We start from the raw sequence: 25,619 nt of genomic DNA, 5'->3' as shown, positions 1-25,619 counted from the left end.
GTTAAATTAGATCTTTGCCAGCAGCATTGATTTCTCTTGAACATAAGTGGGAAACAGCACCTTGGAAAGTAATGATGCTAGTAACCACACAAGACAGATACAGGCATATACCTGTATATGCCTGTGTACAGGCATATACAGGTATACACTTCCATATACCTTCACTACTTCAAATATCATTTGTTTTTAGTGAAATATGTTTTTTACTAGATAAACCTTGACACAGATATTTGCTACTCCATTACTGAAAAACATATTTTGAAGCCTGAAGAATTACTTCTCAGATTTGGTAACTTTATACATCTGCACTACTATCCGGTTAATAAAATATGGTGATGGTTAGAAAGAGAGTTCTGAAAAAAGAGAGTTCCTAGGGTGGAGCTGCAGGAAGGATTTCCAACCCTCCCTCACAGCTCTTCAGCTCTGTCCAGTTTATTCTCCAGAAAGTTTTAATTGCTTTTTAATTATGCAAACACGCCATGGGCTTTTAAAGTAGAGCATTACCTGAAGCTGAAAGGAATACGTACCCATCAACCTACCCCAAGTGTCTGTAAAGCAGTCTTATGCTTTATATGTGCTCCTCGTATGAGAAGAAGCCATCCTGTATTTATTAAACTGAATCAACCTGACTGCACAGGAAACTTGGGAGAGCTCCCCCAGCCCATACCTTTAAATGTGAATTTCTGGAAGTAACCAGAACCGTATCTGCAAGTGAGCCGTTCCAAACACAGATTTCCCCAGGGTATTTAAGAGTGCAGGAGGAGGCCCAGGCCAAGATATTTCAGCAGCTTTCTGACAAAGCTGCATTCGCAGGGCTCTCCAAAGTCTCTCCAAGATCAGCGAACATCCCTGAATCCTACCAGGTCAGAGCTGATGCGTTTCATTTTCCCCGCAGGTTTGGAGCATCAGCCAGCATCCAGACAAACATCCACATCAGGATGGCCCTGCGGTCCCTGAGGCTGCCCAAAACCCTCTTACCCGTTGCACAAAGGATGTTTTTATGGGGTATTGCAAAAATTTGCCAGAGGAGCCTGAGACAAACCAGCCCTGCTCCCTGTGAGAGCAGTAGCAGGGAGGAGAGGGACTGACACCGCCAGCTCACACTGTGCCCATGCCAGCCCTGGCTGAGGGGGTGAGCACCAGGGAGAGTCCTGCTCCCCCAAAACAGCTTTGATGTACAAAGTCCTTAGGGCTTCAGTGCAAAAACCAAAGGGAACACAGCCCATGGAGAGACTTTGTGTTAGCTGATCTTCCCCAGACTCTTCCAGTTTCTTTGGTGATTTAATGTCCATGAACATCCCGGTGATGAATGCACTGCTTATACCAGAAATTCGGTAATAAAAGCAACATTCTTAAAAGAAAATTGAAATGATTCTGATATACCTGTACGGTTACAGCACAGGGACTTGGGAAAAACAAACACCAGCGACTGAAAGAGGATACTTCAATAGTTCAATAACAATACAAAATAATTAGGCTTGCTTCCATCAGAACATTTGGACGAGTGCAGCTGCTGCAGGTCCTGCCTGGCAGCTATGTTATCTTAACAATTAGCTACAAGACTACGGCCAGAGCCAAGAAAGTTCGTAATTCTCTATGTTCTCATGGCATGCAAAGCAATAAAAGAAGAAAAGAATCTTGACATTATTTCAAAACTTTAAAAGCCCGCCCCATTTGGTGCAACAGTATGAAGAGCTTGTTGGAAAGCTCGGTGTTATTTTAGCAGCAGTAGCTTTTGCTAGCAGCTTTCTGAACACAGCTGAATGGAGAGGAAATTATTTTCCTAACATTTACTTCTTCCAAAGGCTAAAAAAATGTCATGGCTAAAAAAGGCACGACTGCAACCTCAGGTACAGGCTAATACCCATCTTAAGTCACAGCTAAGGGTGCCAAAACCTTAGGCAAGTCATGGTTTTACCGGTAGCAAACAAAGAAATGTCAAAGGAAAGCAGCAAAAGTTATCTGCAATCCAATTCATATCCGAGAAGGCACAGAGAAAGGTACTTTGGGAATTCATTGTTAGCCAGCTTCCTGCCGTGCACACTCACCACTTCTCACCGCGTTTCTCACCCATGCCTGCCCAAGGCATAACCCAAGTTTTGGCAGAGTAAAAGCACTAGAAAAATACCACCAAACAGAAACTTTATGCACCAGAACTCACAGCCCTAAAGCTTCAGGCAGACTGGTCCCCAGCATGGGGCCATAGCGCCAAGACCTCCAGCCGGTGTCACTGGCAACAAAGAGCTCTCAGCTGTGGGCAAGAGACACCAAACCATTTCATTACTAAAACCCTCACTCCTCTCTGTTCTGAAAATTCAGTAATTTCAAGAATCAAAAAATCTGACTGCAAGCATTTATGCACCACCCTAAAGCCCCAGAATTGCTGCCCTTATACCCCAATATTGTCAATAAATTACCCAAAGCCCAGGACGACAGAATGAGACACGACCTAGCTGATGCCCAGAGATCCACTGCTAAGGAAATAAATTTCCCTTCACTGCATGAAGTTCTAGGAACGTGCTGTTAAAGTGATCAAAAGCTCCGTGTTGGTGCCACTAAATCTCTGAGGGTTGCCATTTTGGGTGCCTATTAAAGGTTTATATTTGTGTTATAAATCATCTTGCTGCCTTCCACAGAGAGCGATTTGAACGCTGAAATCACACCCCCTAACTAGTGTTTGTATGAAATTTAAAGGGTGAAGAACAGTAATGGTACTATTAAAGACACCTCCTTTTTGAGTCCTGAGAATAATAGCATGCTGCAGAGCCATGAGAAGAGAAAATGATAGCAGCATTAACCTGTAATAATTACACTAATAAATGGAAAGTAGCACTGAAGAAATTATTACAGGGGAAGACACTAAAATTTCTGTCTAAAGCACCAGCATAACCTTTCAGAGGCTATATTTGCAAAGTACATAAATAAAAAGTTCTAGTTATTTCAAAGGTTACGATTATCACCTTCCCTTATTTAAATTGACACCAGTTATTACCGTACTTTCTCGGTCCAGAGTCTAAAAAATAAAAAGGAATGCGAATTGTAGGTATAAAGTTATAACGTTATTTGTTATTACGCTGTTATTAAGGTGCTAGTTACTGAGTTTGGGCTGCTCTTCCTCTCCCTGGTGCAAGATTCAGCAGCGAGCAGGAAAAGCCTGACGTTAGCACAGAATTTGCTAGCAGATTTTCAACTTCCCACATTTTAAATGCAATAGAGCAGAGAGAAGCAGAAGCACCCAAGCCCAGCACCAAGCCTTGGTGCCACAACCATGGGTACCAGCCCTCCTGCCCCAGCACCTCCCCTGCTTCCAGCTGAGACCTTGCCCAGGCAAACCTGTTAAAATCGGCACTAAATCAGCTCTGGGACAGCAGCAACCCTTCATGTAAACCCAGCGGGACAAGAGGCATCTCCAGGAGTCCCAAAGGAGGGAGCTGCATGCAGCTAAGGCCAGGGACACCCAGGAAAATCCGCCCCCCCCACACAAATAACTAAAATTATTGATGGCTGACAGTTGCAAACCCTGTTTCATGTCAATAGCAGCACAAGACGGTTTATACAAACCAGCTACCATTTGGATGATTTGCAATAAAAAAATCAAAATAAAGGATGATCAGCAGTATGGCATTTGTTTATAAACAACTGGTGAAAACTTCTGCCTCTTATTCAAAGAAGTGTAAAGGCATGCAGGGCTTGCTTGCACCTTCACTTGCTACTGACATTGTCTGCATCAACAGCTGCCAGCAAAATGCAAAATAGAGGAGGAATAACAGACAAGTTGGGCAGTGCAACCAAATTTAAGGAGTTTACACTGCTGCCTTCAGCTAAATATCACACATTGCTATTCACCCTGAGAGGTAGCAGCAGACATGTGAGCAGACACCAGTCCCAAGACAGCCAGGCATATGACAGAGAAAAAGGCAAAGTTCTTCCATGCTTGCTTCAACCTCTACCTATATTTAAAAATAATAACAATAAAGAAGAAACCAAGTGTAGCCTAACTTAAATCTCTGTGTTTTACTGCCCCCCAAACAACAGCAAGTCTGATTCGGAGTGTGGGGGGGAGCACAACACAATGCAAAAACATATATTTAAATGAAAAAAGAAAGGAACCATGGGCTAAGCACAATGTTAGTGCAAACCACAGATCTGAACACTGCATAAACAGGCACAAGAAGGAGAGGATACAATGTGCATCCTGAGTGCTTGGAGGAGCCAGCCCTCGTGTTACTGCACCTGAAGAAAATCAGCCTGGAGAGGTCAGCGCAGGGGTGTCTGAAACACCTTCTGGTCTGACAAGCACTATCTGTTCCCTCTGACTAATCTGACAGAAAATCTTTTGGTTTTTAAAGAGCCTGGCCCATTGCAAGCGTCAGTAAAATTAACCTTCAGCGTCAGAGCAGGGCCTGGCCACAAGCCAGCCCGGCTCCTACAAAACAGCACCCGGTGCTTGCCTGCTCTTTGTTGTTACAAGCAACTGGCAGATCTAAGGGAAGAGACAAAAACCTGGAGATGAACATTTCTTGGCCGCAGTGGGAGAATCCACAGGGTCCCCAGCAGAGAAGACACTATTTCGTGAGGACTTCTGGGGCTCTGGTGTCTCCGAAACCCACCTCACCACGAGGGGCTCATGACCCGCTGTGAAAGACTTGGCTGAGATGAATTCCTCGTGATCTCTCAGGTGCAAACTGAAGTCCCACTGTGTTATACAGAGGAAATATTCCTCAACATGTCAGTTAAAAAATAAGATAAAAAGTCAACCCATCAGACAGGGACCCACCTTGGTAGGTCATTGTCTTATTACTTGAGACAGGGCTACATCTTCTTGTGCCTGTAACATTCACAGCCAAGCAAACTGATTTTCAATGTACACCAAGAGTTAACGTTTAGCTAAAAGGAACAGGAGACTGGGTGAGGTTATGGAGCATTCCCAGATCTCTAAGGCCTTCTGCAGTAGGGTCTAAGAAAAAGGACCTCCCCACTAACCAGCCAGGAATAAGTCAAAATAATAGTAATAAAAAAATAAATAAACCAAGGCACTGTCAACAGCAGAATCTGTAATTCCCTTTTACTTTTCTGCTTACTTGAAGAGGGAAGGATCTTCCTTCTGTTCAGAAGAATAGCCCAGAATGGAGCAGACACGAACAACAACCCGTTGGGCTGAAGACGACTAGCAGCATATGGGCGACCCAGCTCAGGGATCAAGTGGTTGTTCTGCTCTCTGCTTCTATAAAATCTTTTCTCTTGCTCGGATTTGAAATTCAGAATAGCTGCTCAGGAAACCTGAAGACAAAGCACCCACTCACAAGTGACCCTGTAACACTTACTCCAGTCCCTCCTAACCCCACTCATAAATCTCAGGGCTCTGAGGAGAGGAAGGTCTGCACAAAAAAGACAGGTGAAAATGAGAATAAGATAGATAAAAGTGATGAATCACTGGGAGAAAAATAAAGTGTGTGTGTGTGTGTATTAAAAAGCATTTAAATATAGGGGAAAAATCTATTTAAAAATGCCACAAGCTCACTGTTCCTGGTACTGTTGTGTGTGTGGCTGAGCTCTACCTATGCTGTCCGTAAGCTGTTGTGCGCACACTTGAGTGCCTTTATGTTTGCTACAGCTCAAGCCACATTAACCTTTCTTGACTCCTCTCCTCACCACCCCAGCTCCTTTCTAGCACGCTGTTTGCAAACAAACCACAAGCGATGCCAGAGAGCCTCCTTGGAGCCTGCTCTTCTCGAGAGCCCCCAGCGCACGACGCACAGCCTGAGCGGAGCAGCGACACGCGTGTGCCAGCGTGGAGAAACTGAGCACCAGCTCCTGCTCTCATCATCACAAAGAGGATGAAAGCGCACTCCTTACTCCTCCCCAGGTGAGGGATCCTGCCCCAGGTTCAGCTCCCACAGGTACAGGGAACAGGACCGTGAGCAGATCTAATCACAGCCCACGAGCAGACAAACAGGCATCACAGAGGAGATGATTGCAAACATGCCAACCTGTTTTGACAGCAGTAGTGTCACCATCTTCAGTTTTTATTCTTTGCTGTGTAAGCAATCGGTTTCACCCAGCTCCAGACAGGCGGGCGGTCCCCTGGGTCTCTGCAGATCCCAACTCCTGCAGCTTAAAAAGGAGCAGGGCTGAGCTCTACAAACAGAGCTAGGAATTGTGGCATGGCTGGCCGCTGAAGGGTTAAATCAGAGCAGGCAAAAATCCCAAACAGATTCAGATTTCCCGCAGCTGCTTTCAAGCTTCACTCCCCCTCCCCTTTTTAAGGGTCTGTTTCGCTGTTTGCTAATCATAATGGAAGCTCAAGCACAATATTGTCTTAGGTTGGAGAAGTACTTTGGTTTTAGGGTCTCTGTATACCAGCACCTAATTATAATTATAATCAATGGGAGGGCTTATATATACACAAACAAACTTACATATATAAATCAATACAATTGCATGGGTATCTTTATTTGCAGCATCTATACTGCTAACTCAAATGGAGCCGCAGACAGGCGACCATCTCATTTGCTTTTTACTCTCATCAAGGCAGCGATCCCACTGCCAGCCTGTTGGGGAAAGCCCTGGTGCCAGCCCAAGCCCTTCTGCAGGTACTGGTCCTGCTCCGCTCCTGCTCCGGGATCACATTTTGAAAGAGTCAAAGCAGGAGGGATGAAGGACTGGGAAAAGCTGGGTTTGGCAGCATGGGGAGTGCTCAAGAGCAGGGAACCCAGCATGAGCACCTTGGCACAGGGCTGATTTTATATACCTGGCTTCTCACATCACCGAAATGCGTTCCCGAAATGGCAAACCCAGCCGTGCCTCGCTGCCTCCAGCCAGCCACCGGCCAGCAGGGCACCTCGACAGGTGTTTGAAGTTGTGCTTAAATCCCAGTCTAGAGAGAGCTCCGTCACACGCTCTGATGCTTCTCTCAGCTGGGAGGAAGGTAAATACACATTTAATATTGTTTGATGAATTGGCACCCAAAGCAAATAAAATCTATTTTGCCGAGTTTATGTTGGGACTCTTGATTATTTAAAAAGAGGCACCTCAGGGAAATCTTAACCATCAAACGTGAACGTCCTTTTCTTTAGCAGGTATCTGCCTGTTTCAAGCTGGATTTGCAAATATATCAACCTTTTACTTTGTGTTGTTTTCAAGCAGAAAATGGAGGATAAGTGGCAAAGACTTTCCCTGCATCCCAGAAAAAGAGAAAGCAGAACCTCACAGGACTGGCTGTACAGCCAGGAAAGCTCCTCACAATGCACTGACTGGTGGCAGGAAGGCAAAAATCCATGCTGGGCTTCAGCTACACCTCTGGGACACATGAACTAACCAAAGGTTTTAGCATCTAATCTGGCTGAGCACCCCGTAGGACTTACTTGTCCATTAAACCAGGTGCTGCCTTCATTTGGCTGCAGACAACACAGCAGAAGGAGTCTGCGAGCAGAAATACAAAACAAGCTATTATAGATTAAATTAGAGCACCACGACCAGGAAAGGAAATCAAAATATTATTTTGGCTTGCCATTTTATTCATGGGAGATCAAAAACAAGAAGCTAAAATCCCAGTATTGTATGACAAATGCGTATTATTGCATTGCTCATCTGATATTAATAAAAGAACACAAAGCTGAGAAATCTACAGAATAGCTTTAAGTAAAACTGAGATTACCCACTGCACTGGCCAACATCATCCTCATTTAGAATAAATATACCACACCAGAGACAGCAAATAAAGCACTTTTCTAGAACTCAGATTTATCTTTAAAAAAAAAAAAAGTTACAAAACGAAGCTGGTTAAAAAACAGAGCATTAAACAAAACCTCACATCTCTTGCCATTGTATCAGTTTGCAAGATGACAGTTTTGTTGGCACGGGCATAAGGGCTTTGGGCACGCATACCACTCAAATAATGAAACCCAGCTTCACCCATCGGACTCAAGAACAGGGAAAAAAAGAAGAAAAAATGATAATGAAAGCTGGTGCCCCTCAGTTCAACCACAGATTTAATAGAAACCATGCTTCTGTGTTGCCTACAGCCAGGAACAGATGAAAGGCACTTGCGCGATTAGTTAACAAGTGGTCATTTAATCTCCCTGACAAACCCTCCTTCCCAGCTCCAGGTTCTCCTGTTACCACTGATGTTTGACTGCCTTGTTCGACGTGGACTCAGCCCTGAACATATCACACGAGTCCGCATTCCTAGGAAGAACACGGATCCTTTTACTTGTGCCAGCAAAACCAGCAAATACTTCACTGACTCGGGTATTTTCTTCCAATACAGACGCTGGAAAAAGTTGTTAGAAGGTGGAAATTCACCACAAATCCATGACTCCGTGTGAATTACTCTGCTTACCACACTGTAAGTGCCAGAGAGCTCTTTTATTTATTTATTTATTTATTAAAGACCAGGAAGTTATTTTGATTCATCTCCTATTTACCAGAAGGAAAAGCTCACCGTGGGCAAACTTTCAAGAGCATTTGGTATATGTGTTCTCTTCAGTGCTTATGGCTGGGATTAACCTTGAGTTTACAATGCTGGTCTTGACATGTAAAGCATCCTTTATGATTACAGACTTAGAGATCACAAGCTATTTTAATTCTAATTTGAGCCTCCAAATAGGTCTTGCCTTTAGTTCTCGCTCTATTCTCAACTTCTGAGAAGGTTTCGCATTATAGCAACGCATAATTTGTAATAATCACATTTAAGCCACATTCTCTTAAAAGGGAATTTCTGGCTCTACAATTCATGGGATAAAGCGGGGGGAAGAGAAAATAACCTTTTGCTTCCCCCCTTATCTAATCACTTCATGAAAAATTACTCAAAGGTGCCTTTAAGGCCAAGGAACACACTCAGTCATTGGGTTTCCAGGCATTGACTTTTAAATGGATTGCTTGGAGCAGTGTAAATTTCTTAAATTCCACAACAGTAGCGAGATCCTGAGTCTCCCTTTCATCTCAACGACTCAATTTATGCTCCAGCACACTTTACTGCAGATATGACCTCTTCCATCATGAGCCAGTGACGCCGGCGGTATTAATGCAAACAGCCTGGCTCTACAGCTGCATCGGAACCGATTGATTCAAGCCTTCCTGAATTGACATTAGAAAATCCCAATTAGCCCCCAAGAAAAGTTTAGAGGAAGTATTTTTAGCCGTCCTAGACCAAAATAATCGATGTTTCTTATTTGGCATTTGTATTTTAAGTTCAATGGCTCAAATACTGATGACTCAGCGTTTGGTCTGCTGAATCAGAAGCAGTTGTATTTTGATGAGCGTCTTCCCCAATTAGTCAGCCTGGTAGCAGATACAGGTTTGGGGCACGGTTTAATGAGACACTGGAGCAAAAGATTAAGTATTTGGGTAGTTCAAATCTGATTTATCAAATCTTTTATGAACCTGTCCGCACTACATAAAAGCTCCTGCTTAGAGAAACAGATGAGCAATCTAAGTACAGGAATTACTTGGCAATTCTGTGTAGTTTCTTTTTTTTTCCATAAGAGTACTGCTCCAAGTCACAAAGTGAACTCCCACTGTTGCTCCTTCCCCCCAAGAATCTCATTTAGTATCCAGATCTTTGGTTGAATTAGTGTTTTTCAGGCCAAAAAGTGAAGATTTAAGATGCAAACTCGCCCTTCCTAAGGATAAATGCCCACATTTCCCAAAATCAGGGAGCACTGCCCAACCCGTTATGGAGCACTACTTGCCACAGGTTCAGAGGTAGGAGGGTCACAGAGCCTGCAGCACACAAAATCTCCCACTGCATGTTAGTCCTCTTCTTTTCAATGAGAAAAAAAATGCCTCCCCAAAATTGCCATCCAATTAATAAGTCTGCCAACTCAATTCTCCCCCCTGACTGTCCCTGACGTGAACAGTCAGAAGCAGTCAGTGACACAGTCTGTGCAGCACGTATGTCTACACACAGCGTATATCCCACTAAACCAAGGAGAATGACCACAGGCCCCAACTTTCACAGCTGCACACCTGCCGGCACCCCAAATCCCCAGGTGTTTCCCACCATTACCTGGGGACTACAGGGAAACCTTCCAGCCGTTGCAAAGCCACTGCAGGGAGACAAGAGTCACAGAGGAATATTTACCTTTGTTTATTTGCGTACAGGACTAAGCCATCTATGACAGCTCTGGTTTGTAAAAGGATAGTCGCAAAGAAATAAAACCACTGTGCAGAAACTGGTGCTCACCACAAGAGGGCACTTGTAAAGAACCTAAAGCTGAGAAATCTTAATATCAGATGCAACACCAGCACTGGGGATGAGAGAGGTTAAGTGCTCAAACATCCCCGTGACAGAGTGATCACCTCTGCACCGGCACTGCATGGACACTTGGGTTACCTTGCTCAGCTCCTGCCTCCTAGAAACACCAGCTGCTATCTCAAAGTGCTCCGAGTCAACTCCGCATTTCTCTTCTTAGCGAGCAAACAATCTGTGCAGGTAAGTTGTACTCAGAAGTATCAACATTAAAAAAATTATGAGAAAAGCTGCATTCACCTTTCCTTTAAACTCCAGAAGGACAGGCGGTACCCTGCCAGCTGTACTGCTGGTCATGCTGCAACCCTTCCTGCAGGGCAGAAACACGTTTCTGTTGTGAATGCTGCACCTTAGCAGAGAAAGATCTGCAGGAAGGTCATCAGTTTGTACCAGGGTTCTGTAAATTACCGATTCAGACCTGCTCTTTTGCTTCACTTCTTTTAAACACAAGACAGTCCATCACCTGCTTTAGCAAATACTGGATTATAACGAAGCTGTTGAAAGCTGTAAGGATATATATTCTTTATTCACAGCACTACATATCAGAAATATAAAGTTTTGAGGGAGCGCTAATATTTAGGAAAAATATTACGAATAAAAACTTATCCCCTTACAACACAATATAACATCACACGTTGTTTTAATAAGCTGCTGGGGAACACTTCAAGTGTATTCGACCTAAAAGGAAAAGGATATTTTATTTCAACCCCTTTAAAAGCCCACATGAATCCAACAGGTCCAGTTGTTCGCCTGTTTTGATTAGGGGGAAAGCAGTGATACTCCCCTCCGGCAAACACGGCTGCTCAGAAAGGGAGCAGTCGATACCAGCTCCAATTCCTTACTCCGTGCCTTCCCATTCAGGGTTTTCCGTATCAATTTGCCTGCTAATAAACCTTCTGGAAACGTTTCAAAGACATCTTGCTCTCTCCTCAGCTGCTCTCAGATTTCTACAAGGCTGACATCAGGCCTATCTCTAATGAGACAATTAACAAGGATTCCTTTCTACTCCATGCCACCACAAAGCCTGTTGATAATAAAAACCCCGCTGATAATAAAAACTTGGCGTTTCTGTCAAACTTTCTTTCTGCTGAAATATTGCTGTGCACAACGCTGAGGAAAGCAGCCGATATAATTCAGCTTGTAAGGAAATGTGATGAATTCAGCGGGACTTCCACACCGGAGCAGTCATTCAGACTTATTGGCAGAACGATGAACCCGAGCCAAAGCGAGTAACAGCCCTATTAGTGCTAAGATCACCTCGCAGCAAAGGGGGGTGAAAAAACAACATCTGGCTGGCAAAGATAGAAGGCTGATGCTCAGTTATTCCTTACAATAGGGCTGCCAGAGGACGCCTCCTTCCACGGCAGATCCAAGGGCACAGCGAGAGCTGCCCCAGGAGAGCCCAGGGAACTCAGCTGCAGTGTGCCACTTCTCTGTGGGCTGTTCCCCTACCAGCAGGCATCTACAGAGGGGTTTTTGGGAGCTGGTGTAGGTCAAGGTCAGTGAATCCTATGCCACGTAGCTCTATGAAGTCAGAAATTATGTGAATGAAAGAATTAGATAATTCTGTCTCCTACAAGGAAAGAAAAAATCCCCCAGTGCAACTGCAGAGCTCATTCACCAGCTCCAGGAGATGGTGCCACAATTTAGAGGTCACAATCTGCCCTCCCTCCCTTCTGGACCTACTCGTGTCTCTAAAGTGACCTTGCAGTTTGGAGCCCAGGAAAGATCCTTAAGGTGCAGCAACACCTCACTGCGCTGATTTCAGGGCACACCGCCCCATTTAACGGCTCGCCCTGCTTCCCTAGGAGGGATGCAAGAGCCTCTTCACAAAGAATTTCTACTTTAAATAACAAATCAGAGAACAAAGCGCAAACAGTATTCACCAGCTGGGAGCACTGTAATGGCACAGCTTCCACGGACCTCAGGCACAGCACCAAGAGGATGCACCCAGTGGGCACAAGCTGCTGGACTGGTGTCCCCCAGCAAGGGGTGCTCCCACTTAGAGCCTGACAAACTCAAGGAAACATTACATAGCGTTACAACACAGGATGTTACTTGAATCTTTAAAGAACCCTGTAGATGGAAGATTACTGCTAAATATAGGTATACAAAAAACAGACTGACACAGTACTGAGCCCACGTCCCTGCTTGCACAGCGTGTGTTTGACCTTTGGAGCTGATTGCTGTTTTCCCAGTACACCAGCAGCAGACTGGGTGAGCAGACATCCTCAGTGCTCAAACAGAGCACTGCAGGAGCTGACACTGCACTGCAAATCACAAATTCAGCACAGCCCGTCCCTGGAGTGGCAGCGGTGCTGGCTCCAGAGGGAGCCACTGGCTCACTTTTGTGGTGCCAGCAAGAGGCCAGCGCACAGAAATCAGCAACTTCACAACCAAAAGGGCTTTTTAAATGAAAATGCAGAATGCCAGGGGAGTCTTCTCTTCTGCGTTCCGTGCTGAACAGTGTAATGACAGCTACTTCCAACAGTAAGTGACATCCATCATGTGTTTCACTATTGTGATCAAACCAAATTGCCCGCATTACACAGAACACAGTCAAGTGCTGCCAGAAGATAGTGCGGGTGCACGCACACGTGTGCAGCGAGATTACAAGAGCAGTTTTCATTCCACAGCCATGCTGTGAGTTTGAAAGCACCCTTGTTGAAAGAACTAAAGGGAAAACAAGCAGAACACATTTTGTAAAAAGAGAATTGAGAAGAAAGGCAGTCCACTGGAAAGAGCTGCAAATGAATGCAGATGTAAGAGCATCCTCTGCTTGGTTCCTTAGAGACACCTGCAACATCTTTTGTTTGTTAAACACAGTGAGGTCTCCTTTATTAAAGGATTGAACCTTGCTGAACTTGGACTGTGCTCAGTCGAATGACTTCTGATCACAGGACAGGGAATTGGGTTAGAAATGAGCAGATAGGGACCATCAGAAAGGAAAGTCTGCAGACCTCGGCATGGAGCGTATGGCCAAGAGCTCATTTCCTTCTCCCTGACTCCCAGGTGAACGAGTACCAGAGGAGCAAGTTTATCCTCAGCGTGATGACAAATGGGGTCAATTCTTGGAGACGTCTCCAAGGTAGCTGTAAGCCAGCTTGTTCAAGCAGCTACCAAGCTTCCCAAGTGCTACTGCGTGCACAAAGCTCTGCAGCCAGCTGCAGCACCCAAACCAGGCTTCAAAGAGCACCAAGTTCATGCCGTAAGTCAGAGCAACAACTGGGCTGCGTTAGAGATGTGCCTGGGGTCACATACCTCCCCCCAAAGCTTCCCTGCGCTCACTGCCCCTGCTCTGAGGAGGGAAGGATCCATCTCAAAGCTGCGTGAGCTCTAACCCAGAGCACAGCGTTTGCCTTGATCTCCTCTCAGAAGTCTGAGTGCGGAGGGGTGGGTGAGTTATGGGCAGACACAGTCCAAATACATTTTCTCTTTTGCAGTGGTCCAAGTACGGCTGCCAACTAAAATCAAAGTTCCGTGGTTTTCTGTCTGCATAGCAGCAGTCAGCCTTTGTGAGTGGAAACCAAATCCCACAGCCACACAAGAGCCAGGCTGGCAAAGGCTCTCCTTACAACAAAGCAAGGGAGCGCGTTTTGCAGATAATAAAGCAACGTGACGCAAGCTGGAGAGGCTGGTTTGTTTTATCTCTACCTGCTGCATACCAGTAAAAACCAGAAGATGTGCATCTCAGCTCACTCGCTGGAAGCCTAATGGACGCAGGTTTAACGTATCACTAACCAGGAGCTGGCAAACAAGCACGCTGATGTTCTCAGAGGATTGCCAGAGGAGCGCTCCCATTTTATGCTCTGTAATCCACCCGGGCTGCCGAGAGCAGTAGGAGGGGAGCGCCCAGGTGCTGACTTCCAGCAAACATTGTGCAGGCCAAATCTTAACCTCCTCCACTCCTGGGGACATCAGCAACCTCCAACACAGCCTGGGAGCAGCACGACCAGCAGGAGAGGCCCATCAGGAGATGCTTGCAGCCTGGCCAAGCTAAACTTGACCGCAGCAAACCTCGCACACATCACAAGGAAGGATTCGGGGGCTGGCTGCTCCCTCTGCCCTCTGAGTGATTTTGGAGCTTTGCTCACCACCAGCAACTTCATCCCCAAGAGGATTAGAGGACAGGAGCCTGTGCCCCCTTGCGATGCTCACCCCTTCCCATGGAAACCCTTGCAGGGCGAACAGCTTGCTGGCGGCTCCAGCAGCATCTCGATGCCTGACTTCCACCACTGGTGCAGGCAGGAGAATTGGAAGTGAAGCAAAAGCAGCCCACGTGATGTCCTGACATGCAGCCAAGGCAAAGCCTATTCCAGTCGTTATCTTCTTCACCAGCTTTCTTCTCGCATCAGCAACCTTCCCTGCTCTTCTCGTGCAGGAGGGAACAGAAACATCGCCCCAGCAAATCCACCCTGCGAGGGGAGCGCGGCCAATCCCCAGCAGTTTTGTGTAATGCAATGATAGTGTTCCCACAAAGTACCAGATAGCAATACCCAAGCAGCTAATTGCTCGCCCACGGGTAAAGATCTGCCCTGAAAAAAGGAACAGCAAAAAGCACCCCAGGAGCCATGGCTCCTTGCACCACTGCCCTGTCCTCGGTCCCCTCTGCAAGATGAGGCAGGGGCTGCAGCCCCACGCACAGCGTCTGGCTCTGTAACAGGTCAGCACATTTGGTTTTCCTCAAATTAGAGCTGTTGTGACTCAGCACCGTTTTTGCTGGGGTCTGTTACCATTCCCTGCACCACGAGGAGCATTTGGGACAGAAATTCCACAGCAGAATTATCCTACTGGCTGGATGCATTTACTGTATCCAGCAAAATAAATAAAATCAAATAAATGCAAGCACTCATTTTTAAACGAAAAGCTGCTTTTACTCAAGCAAAGGAGATAAAGACAGCAAAAACACATAAACAGGAAAAACTAATTATACAAAATAAAAATCCTTTTGAACAGACTGGACGGTCATTGGGAAATAAAACTCTATTCTTAATGTTTCAAAGCGCCTGCTATGTCAAGATTATTGCCAGAAGAAAGGCTGCTTACAAAGATAATTTTCTTTCATTAATGTACAACAAAGTATTTATATGAAGAAGTTCCAGACACAGAGCAAGACTTTTCTCCTCCCTCTACCACCAGCGTGCTGTCGGATCAACCCTCCTTAAAGGCACGCTCTGCTGAACTCAAGGAAAACTGAGGAGGTCACAGGAAAAAATGGAAAAAAAAAAAAAGACAAATGAAAAGCTCGGCTTGACGTGTTAATCTGTTGCTTTAATTATTGTGTTCCATGTCAATAGGAGAGAAAAAGAAGTAAGACTACAACAAAGCTGCGCGCCCTGGATGCGGCGTGCTCAGCAGGACTTCTGCCAAAAGCAAAATGTTTTTATCAAAACAGCTCCTGATTAAGCTTTCCCCCTCTGATAGTCCTGGGCATTTTCCTCTTGATTTAGGGCCAAATCCACCACCCGTTCCAAGGGTTACCACTCTCACAAGCCCAATTATGGCGCTGTCTGCTCAGAGCCGCGACACGTGGACTCAGACATACAACAAACTCCAGCACATTCCGGCAGTACTGCACAAGAGTCAGATAAGAAGGTATTCCTTTGACTGTGTGAAGTCATTAGTAGCTTAAAAACCTGCAGCAGACGTGAGACTTGCTCATCCTTTGGTGAGCTCAGAGTGTGAGCAGGCTGCGTGCTCCGCTGCCAGGAGCCGGGTCTGCCTGGCTGCCAGCCCTGCAGCGACGGGCTGCCACTTCAACCTCCCCATCCACAACCCGGGAGAAGAGAGCAGCCTGCATCTGAATGCTATTTTTGGGTGACTGACAGCTTGAGGCCAAAGAAAAGAAACTCTTTTGTACAGTTTGATCCGGTTTCTTGTAAGCGACCTCATTCCAGAGGCAGGTATCTGGCTGGTACTCGATGCCGGAGGGAACTGCATTCATCACTGACGCCTAGCGCAGTGTGCACCTTACAGACACTAAAATTCACAGCACTCCTGGGGATTAGGTGACTCAGCCACACACCTGAGGGCCCCCCAGGGACCACCCCCTGCCCTGCACCTTGCCCTGATCTCCAGGCTGCCTGGGTGCTCCCAACCAGCACCTCCTTGGCTTGGGAGATTTCCCCCATGCTGCGATCAGACCCTGGAGAATGGGAGAGGAGGACGGGTCTGCATGCCTGCAGCACTAAAAGCAGCAGCTTTGTGAGCAGTAATTTGGAGAAGCAGTGCAATGAGTGGTCCTTACTTCTTCCCCAGCTATCCCATTTCCATATCCCACCCCACCTCCCAGAGGAAGGCAGCAGAGCATTTCCCAAGAGGGAGCAAAGAGCATTCCTCGCAGCACCCTTCCTTGCTAACAGAACTGTCCAAATTTGGTTTTACAGCCCAAGAAGGGAGGCAGAGATACTATATCCCACCTTCTTGCAGTCAGGCCCTTCTTGGATGGTCAGACCCAGACCTCCTCCCCACGCCACAGCCTGTTGCCATCAGCTTACGCTACCTCTCCGTCAAGCCGCGCGGATTCATTAGCGCTGTAATGGCTTTCGTTATCTGGCTGTTTGTTCTGCAGCACATCTCCGAGGTATAAACCAAGCCTGGAAAGAAACTAATTAGCACACACAGCCCCGCAACGCAATCCACAACGTTAACAGCCTCTAAGTTTTCAGGAGAGAGCGCAGGAAGCGATAAATGCTGGTACTCCGAGAACTAATGAAAGCCCTGGAAATGCCTGTGGTGGGGACACCCTATTGAATAAGGATTTAGATTTGAAAGGCCATAAGGAAAAGCTTTTTAATTACAATAATATATGTAAAGACAACTGTTACTTCGGCACTGTGCTTGTTTAAGGCTTTATTGTTAATTAGCTCATACAAAGAAGCAGAAGAGATTTGAGAAAAAAAAAGAAAAAAAGGTTATTTGCTCTAAATATTAACATTTGTCTGTTAATTTTGATAGGAGCTCATTCACAGGCTGTGCCGCAATGGAAGACTGAGGATGGGAAAGTTTTCCTCTTTTCTTGCTACAGCACAGAATTTGAAACATGCAGATTATGCCATGCAGACCAGACATAAATATTGCAATTATTTCCTTTAATGTTTCCAATTAAAGCGTTGGCAAGAGGGTGGAAAAGCAACAGGATATCACCAGCGTTCAGCTGGAGCTCTGCTGAAGGCCAGCCCGCCCCATGACTGCAGCTCCTTCTCTGTCCTGCCTGCTCGGCTTCCCGGGACCACTGGTACCCAGGCTCCTGACACCATCTCCTGATAAGCCTCAGCCTCCCCGATGCAAAGATGTTTGGCTACATCCTCCTGGGAACAGGGAGAAGGGTTTGAAGAAGAACAGGGTTTGTTCTTGGGCACTTACTGTATTTGAAGCAGTACGAGCTGTTCTTAACAGCATCTTCTGCATGTAAAGCAGAGCAAACAGGCTCAGGAGGCAGAGCCACCTGCTTTGGTACCTGATTTTCAGGGAACAACAAATTGATCCTAATGAGAAGAGTTCACAACAGCAAATGAAAGGATAAACCAACTCCTATTTCAAACAGCTTCGCTGCCTTCTCATCGCAGCTTTCTCTCTGAAGAGAAGTGCCAACGTCAGCACAGCCTGGGGAGCACAAGAAGCGGCGTCGAGCCCTGAAATCCAAATAAGCAGACACAGCAGCAGTTCTTACGCCGATCACCACCTGTGTTCTCATTGACTGCTCCTCTCCATTGACAGAGACGATACCGCAGAGGAAAGGAAACCACAGCCAGGCCACCACCAGCACAAAAGGCAGCAGCAGGTACCGGCACCTGCAGCTCCCAGCTCAGTGCCGGGTACGCACCACCCTGACGCAAACCACGACTTTGGAAGCAGCTTGAGTGGAAAAGCATGGAAATCTAGCCCAAAGGAAAAGAGGGGCATTAGAGATGGAACAGATCTGCAGGTCTGCTTGCAATTGAGCTGTGCAAATCTGGGCATCTCACTCTCCATCCTCATGGCTTTACCTCCTCTTTCTACTTTTCCCAAATCTCTGGCATTTTACTGAGATTCTTGGCTGTTCAGGAGCATAAGCTTCTCCTGCCCTGTATTCCTGGGAGTGCCTTGACCCCTCCCTGCCAACAGAACCTACAAGAACAGAGGAAAGCAATTTAGACACCGTTTGAAAAGCAGCCTGCTAAATATGGTTCCCATTCTTCAGTTGTCTAAGAATCTGAAATGGAGAAAGGCACCTCGCCTCTCCAGACACCCGGCTTCCACTGAAGCGTAGCCACAGAAAGGTCTCTTGCTGTCTGTTCAGTCTGCCTGCCCTGAGCCGATACAGGATAAAAGCTTCAGAAATGGCATACGCCGAGCACTATCGCATAGTCTGTGCCTTACCAGTAGCACGAACTTGAAAATAAGTCAATATTAACACAGAAGACTCTGACAAACACTGCATCTCTCTTCTTTCTAAGAGTCAATAGCAAAACTTGTAAAGCCAAGACCTCATTTGAAAGGAACAAGCTGATGGATACCCAAGGGCTGGAGCAGATAGACCTTTGTTTTGTGTTCTTGTTTCTAATCATGCGTGCGGCAGGGACAAACCCTTTACAGGTGCCCTCTCCACCTTCACCTGTTTTTGAAGGAACGGTCGGCACAGCTCCCATTGACTTCAGGGCCATTACTGAAAAAGTTCTGCTAAACTACCAGACATTATCAAAGAGCTTAGAAGTTTTCATTGAATGTTCCTAACACCGTACAGCGATGACCTTGAAACTAGAGTTCAGTACCACACCAGCCTCACTCAGGATCAGCTCGTACCTGGTTACAGTAGAAAAAAGGCCCTGAGGAAAATCAGGATCTTTTGATGCACCTCTGTGTCACTTCAACAAATAAAGCCATGCCCTAAACATCTGACAAACACATATACAAATGCGCAACCTGATCCCTTTTAGATAAACCTGTTAGTCACCAAGACGTGCAGCCTGTCCTCCTGGAAGCACTTGGGCATGTGAAGAACAAATCGACTCTCACGGCACAGACATCAGGCTGCTGCTCCACCCAGCATCACCGCCTTCATGGAACCGATTCATGGAGCCAGTTGCAGAGCAGTAAGGCAGGGAGAGCAAAGATGACAGCTCTGCTTTGCAGTGGAAGTCTAAATAGCAGATCCTGACAGTAGGCAGTGCCTTTGGAAAAGATAAAAGACCCAGTGAGGTCTCAAGGACTGCACCAGTTTTGTGGTTTCTGTCAGAAAGCTCCACGTGGATGTACATCACTTAATTTATTCCTGGTAAGGAAGCCAACAGCTTGCTTAGGCCGTGTTCTTTTCTACCAAAATATTTTGGGGAACAAGATAAAGCACAACAGTATTTGCTTTGTTATTTAACATCTCTTTAAACAGTCTCTGAATTTACCCTACTTTATCTCCTATGTAGACACGTTTGTTATCTGTGTCCCTCTTCTCCTTTCTTTGCACAGCTGACAGCCCAGGGATACGAAAAGCCAAACTTGTAAAGCCAAACTTGCAGGGAAAGTCAAATTCGTACCCCTTGCACATCATGCCCAAGGGGTGTCCCAAACTCAGATTTGGGGGGTTAATTTGTTCAGGCAGCAAAGTAGAAAGGAAAATTTATTTCAGGTGCAAATACTTTGATATCTCACATTTCTGCAGAATAAACACTACAGAAAGGTAACAGCCAGAATCTGCATTTAGTAAGAACCTGCATTTTTCACCTCTGGCCATTCAGTTCTAACTCTAATGGCACCGTCACAGCTGCAGGGCAGTTTAGGCAGAGCTCGGCTTGTGGATGACTGCAGGACATCCCCACAGCTGGTGGATGCAGGCACGCCAACATCCCGGCTCCTGGACATCTCACAGGTAGAGGGAGGCACCACAAGGAGCTTTCTGCTGCCCACAGAACTGCCCTCTGCATGGAGGTCCATAAGAAAGGAGATGGAGGAGAACATAAGACCTCACACCAGAAAATTACCCGCTTCCTTTTTCCCTTTGCATGCTAGGAAGCAAAGGAGGAGCCCTGAGCAGAAGCTCACATAAGCCTGTTTCTACCGTTAAAATATAATGTAAGAGGATAAAGAATAAACAAACTGCACAGCTTCTCCCGGGATGAGCTCCCGCTCGCTGAATATTTCTTTGTTCCACAGCAGAAGCAGAACGAGGAAACCAGAAATTACTTGCCCAACACCTCACCCATACACCTGGAGCCACTGATCTAGCAGGGAGAGCACAGGCACCAACACGGCTAACAAGCCTGTGTTTCACCCTCACAAAGAGGGCAAGAGGTCTCAGTGCCGTGAATCATTCCTCTTCCTTCATTTTATAGAGCACCTTGATGTTTAATGCTGCTCAATTCCCGTCTCCACAGCAGAGAAGCCTCTTCTGTAATTGCTGTTTCTCTCTGATGATAAAAATCAGACCCAAGGTCACCACGAGCACCACATAACAACCTCCTGCCTCCGCACCTCACCCGCCTGCAGTCCTGAACATCACCTCTTCCCTCTTCTCACTTCTGCTGATGCTGAACTTTCTGAAAGAGCAGCGGATAAGGACCCGACATGAGTTTTTTCGGACACAAGATGGAAATGAGCTGACTGAGCACCTCAGACACAGGGAGACGTGCATCTTCACCTAAAAGGGGAATGTGTTTGCAGCCCTCTTCTTCCCAGTTCCATTTCACCTCTCAAGGAAAACCACCAAAGAAAGTTTGTTCCTTTAGGAATCAGTCTCACATAAATAAAGTAAGCAGACATTCAATACACCGAACTTTTGCTTTTCACAAAATCGGGCTACTGCCCAGATTTGAAGGAATGATGCAAGTTTGGCACCATGAGCCTGAAGAAATAGTTTTCATGTGATAAAAGTATCCTTTACAAAAAAACAGTGTTTGCCATGGATTGCATCTAATTCTTGCAAAGTGTCTGTTTTTATTAGTTTTGAATACACTCAACTTTCCTTTGACTCATTTTCCTTGAATGCTCCTTCTCTAACTGACATTAAATCTCTATTTGGACATTTACTCACTTAATTTGCCTTAATTAAATTGAGATTACTCCACTTAGGAAGTGAACTGAAATCAAATTAAGGCAACTTTAATTCTGAAAAAGTGTGCAAACACAAACGTTTAATGAGGTTTAAATAATCCTTTTTAAATTCACACCTTCAGTTGATTTAATTCAGCTTTCCTGTGGATCCCTGCACGGGCATGTTCCGTGGCAAGACGCATCTGAGAAAAACAGCGAGGGGAAGAACACCACCCACAGAAGGCAAAGATAAGGGCAATGCCGACCGTGGATCTTCTCAGCAACAGGATGAGATCACTCGTTTCTCTGCTTGGAAGTACCCCGCGAACAAGCAGGGCATGGGAGAGGAGTGGGTGCACCCGCTCATATCCTCAGCACAGCTTTTTCAGCACTTACTCAGGAGGGCAGAGCAAGGAGAACAGACCTCTGAAACTTCTGTCAGATGAAAAAGTGGGAAATTACAGAAAAAGGGACATCAGCAGCAGCCAAAAAACAGGCAAAAATAAATTAAACTTTACGCTAAGGTGTTTTTAAGGGCTTTAAAAGAGTGTCCAGGACCTACAGAAGGCAGTGACATTGTGCATCGCTGCTGTGATGATTGCATTCAAACTGAGGGACAGGACAGAGATTTTTATTTGAAATTCCCCCAAACTAACAGGCAAGGCTTGGTAAGTAAGACGAGACAAGCACAGCACATTTTCAGCAGCCCTTTGATTTTGACCTGCAGGTCTGGTATCAGGCCATCTATTATTAATAGCTGGTTGTGGCTGAAAACCTTTGGTTCACTGACGTGAACACTGCCCCAGTGGTTTGTCTTTTTAGCTGTCTTGAGCGACCTCTTAGCACAGGTAGCTGCTCTCAGTGCTTGGGGGCACGTTCTCCGAAATCCTTCCTGGCTGATTTCTCAAGTTCTCCGGCCATCATTTCTCCTGTTCTTGTGCACTCTCCATCTGCCTTCAGACCGTGAGATTTATTGTTTTCCACTTCCCAGCTGGATCTGCTTTTTCTGAACCCATCTGAAGCCAACCCCCACGCATAACCTGTGGATATTCATGAGCACAGGCTGCAGGCTGCTGCCTGCTCGAGCACAGCCTCCCCATCAGTGCCTCCTCCTGCCCAGGAGCAGCTTCCGACAACCCTCAGCACCTCTGCGGAGGGTGACACACGCAGGGCTTGCCAGTTCAGGCAGCACTTGCCAACAGCCAGCTCACACAGCTACCTGATGTCACCGTTTTCCCACACCTCTGCACTTTGAAACAAGAGCTGGAGAGAGCCAGCACCACAGAAAGGTTTGAGCTCGAGCTGGCCACATGGGCAGCACGGAGCTGGATGCATGCACCTGCGGTGGGGTGAAGCAAGATGCCAGCAGCAAGCACGGGCACATGTCCTCTGAGCCCTGCTTTCACACCCAATGTGTGCCTGAGTGTGAAATAAATCCACGTACAGCCCTGGAAGCAGAGCAAACTGCACACCTTTGATTCAGCAGCAGCTCAGACTGTCATCATGCAAAGATTTGAGACTGGCAGCAAAATAAAGCTCCAGTGGTCATACAAAGACTGTCACACGCACATTCAAAGGCGATTTCAAATTAGGTGAATAATTCCTTGCCTAAACCTTTCTTTACATATAACGAATTGCTGGGTCCAGTTCAGGCATTCACATTCCAGCTCAGAGCAGCAGAGGATTTCGGCTCAAGCACGGCGAGCAACACCAGGTTTGTGACTGGATCACTTGCACCTGCACAGTCTTGTTTGTCACAAATGTGAGCCCTAAGTTAACTTTTGAAAAGAAAGAGACATTGGAGGTGAGAAAGTGAAATAAAATAGCTTTCAGGACAGTACACAAGTGTTCAGCCCCTAAACAACCCAAGCACACCTCTCGCTTGCACAGACCCCAGCAGGCAGAGATTTCCAGCACACCCAGGACACCGGGATCACATTTCCCCCACAGCAGCAGAGGCACAATCGATCGATTTGTACCAGCAGCAGAAGTTACAGCGGGGAGCCACAGGGAGCAGGTTAATGTGAGACTGTAGCAAAGTAACACTTGCTGCACACCAATTAAAAGCAGCCCTCGCTGGTGTTCAGAATCCTTTGCAATTTATTCGAACAAAGTTTCCCTTAAAAGAAAAAAAAACACATTACCAATTAAAATCCCTCAGTTTTCAACAGGAGCTCAGCACCGCCCCTGGGTTGCTCTGGAAGAAGCACTCGCAGGCTGTTTTGCACCTCTGCAGTGTTTATTCTTTTACATCGATGTGAAGATCTGTCCCTCGCAGTGACCAGCATAAATAAAACCCCAATACTTTGCAGCAGTTTCCATACAGGATCTCAATCACTTTGCACATGTTCAGGAATTAAAAGCCAGCAGCTCAGGAAGACAGAGGCACACGGGATGCTCCGTGTCACCGCTACCCAAGCATCTCTCAGGGAGCCAACAGCAAGGTGGAAAAGCATCACACGCAATCCCATAGATGGGATAATGAAGTCACATTTGCCCAGACTTTTGGGGGAAAACAGTGAAATCAGAAAGGGCACTGAGCTCTGCATCACTCACCCCAGGTGCTAACACAGCCCCGTGGCACTGTCACCAAATGGCCAGGGCTGAGCACCACTCGCTGTACCACGACCCACCCCAAATCCCAAACCCAGCGGGCACCTCCTTCCCCGGCACACAAAGCCCTCTCCTCCCAAAAGCGAGCATGTTTTAGTCTGAAACACTGAAACACAGGGCCACAGGAAAGCAGCCAGCGTCCCCTGCCCAGCTGCGGGCCTGCCAGGCTTCCTGCCAGCACTCGCCAGCTTGCAGCAAGGCAAAGCCGAGCCCGTCAAGATGGGCAAGAGGTCCCAGACAGACGGGGCTGCTTTGGGCACAGAGGGAAGCAGAGCTCGGGGCTTTCTTCTGGCAAAGGCCCCTTGCCACAGCACTCGTGTCTCACAATAAGAGAAGCCCCCTGCAGAGGGAGGCGAAGGAGGGGCTGCGTCCCACGACACGCTGCTAAAGACTTCCCGAGACAAACCCGTGTCTGGCACCTTCCAGTGAACCCCTCGCTGCCTTTCAGACGGCCCCAAAAGGCTCTCAGCCACCCGGCAGTGACTTCATGGGGGGGAGGAAAAAAATCCTGCGAGGGCCTCGTGAATTAGGAGGAGGCTTTTGCGGAGGATATTAAATCTCACGCTTTGGGGATTAAGACAGTCTTTATCTGTTAGAGATCAGGATGTGGCTAACAGTAGGGGACAGATTATCTGCATCTGCCGACTGGGGAGGATTTACACCTTCTGAAGCATCTGTGCTGGCTATTGTCAAAGCGAGCCTTCAGCCTAAGCCAGCACACTCCTATGGAGGAGGAAAAAAAGCTCTCCAGGTTGCGCACAAAGGCCTCTGAGTGGCAGCATGTGAGAGTTTTCAAAAGGCTATCGATGATTTGGAGGAACAGAAATGAAATATTGATCGTACCGGGCCCTGCAGAAGTTAATTTTTTGACAGCACACACGTGGGCTGGCCCCGGCTTGTGAAGCCAGCCCCAAAACACTCGCCTGGAGGGCTGCCGTCTAACATCAGCCCAGAGATCTGCACGGCGGGCAGAGAGCCCCCTGAAAACACCCCGAATTTCTACAGGATTCCTCTGTTGGGAAGATCTTGACTCAGAAAGGAGCTGAGACCTTCCCTCGGTCCCTGCCCCCTTGAGGAGGGGATCCAAGATCGCTGCCCTCCGTCCCTGCTCGTGTGCAGGTGACAGCGCACACCCTGCACAACGTTACAGCAATCGTGCAGTGTATTTACAAACTCTTTAAATTTATTTACCCCAAGTTCTTCAGCAGCGTCCCTGCCAACTGGATGACTTGTATGCATTGATAATTACAGCACCGCAAACAAACGGCACATTCAGTCTCCAGGAAGCTATTCCAGAGCTACCTCAGCTGGCATGGAAATAGATCAGTCCAAATATTCAGGAAACTCATCTCCCAGCAAAGCTGATAACCACACGCTCGTAAAAAAAGTAAACGTTCAACCGGAGTCAGTTTTGTAATATATTAATTAACATAATTTTGGTCTGCCGTGACAACAGGCCATCTGCCTATGCTGGCATTAGGAGAGAGGGGGTCGGGAGGCAGCTGAAGCACGGCTGATCCCCACCTGAGCACGATGCAAGAGCCACACGTGTTGCTGGAGGGTCCCTGCCTCTGCTCACCCACTGCCCTGGCCCTGGGCTCAGTGCATCCTGGTGCTCAGCAGCCTGCACAGCCCCACAAGCCACGCCAAGATCCCAACTCAAAGCAAATCCATAGGAAATATCATCTGGAGAAACAGCCCCTGGGACTTCCTCTGTAATAAATGAAGTGCAAGCTTCACTGGCAGCAGC

At 46.8% G+C, this 25,619-nt stretch overlaps 1 protein-coding gene across 31 annotated transcripts in view; it reads right to left on the bottom strand.

The window, feature by feature from the left end:
- Nucleotides 1–25,619, bottom strand: part of MAGI1 (membrane associated guanylate kinase, WW and PDZ domain containing 1) — a 320,740-nt gene that overhangs the window by 221,627 nt on the left and 73,494 nt on the right. The window lies entirely within an intron of this gene.

The sequence above is a fragment of the Anas platyrhynchos genome, chromosome 13 (assembly GCF_047663525.1).
Source record: "Anas platyrhynchos isolate ZD024472 breed Pekin duck chromosome 13, IASCAAS_PekinDuck_T2T, whole genome shotgun sequence".
Taxonomy (NCBI): Eukaryota; Metazoa; Chordata; class Aves; order Anseriformes; family Anatidae; genus Anas; species Anas platyrhynchos.
This window is presented reverse-complemented; position numbering and strand designations above follow the sequence as displayed.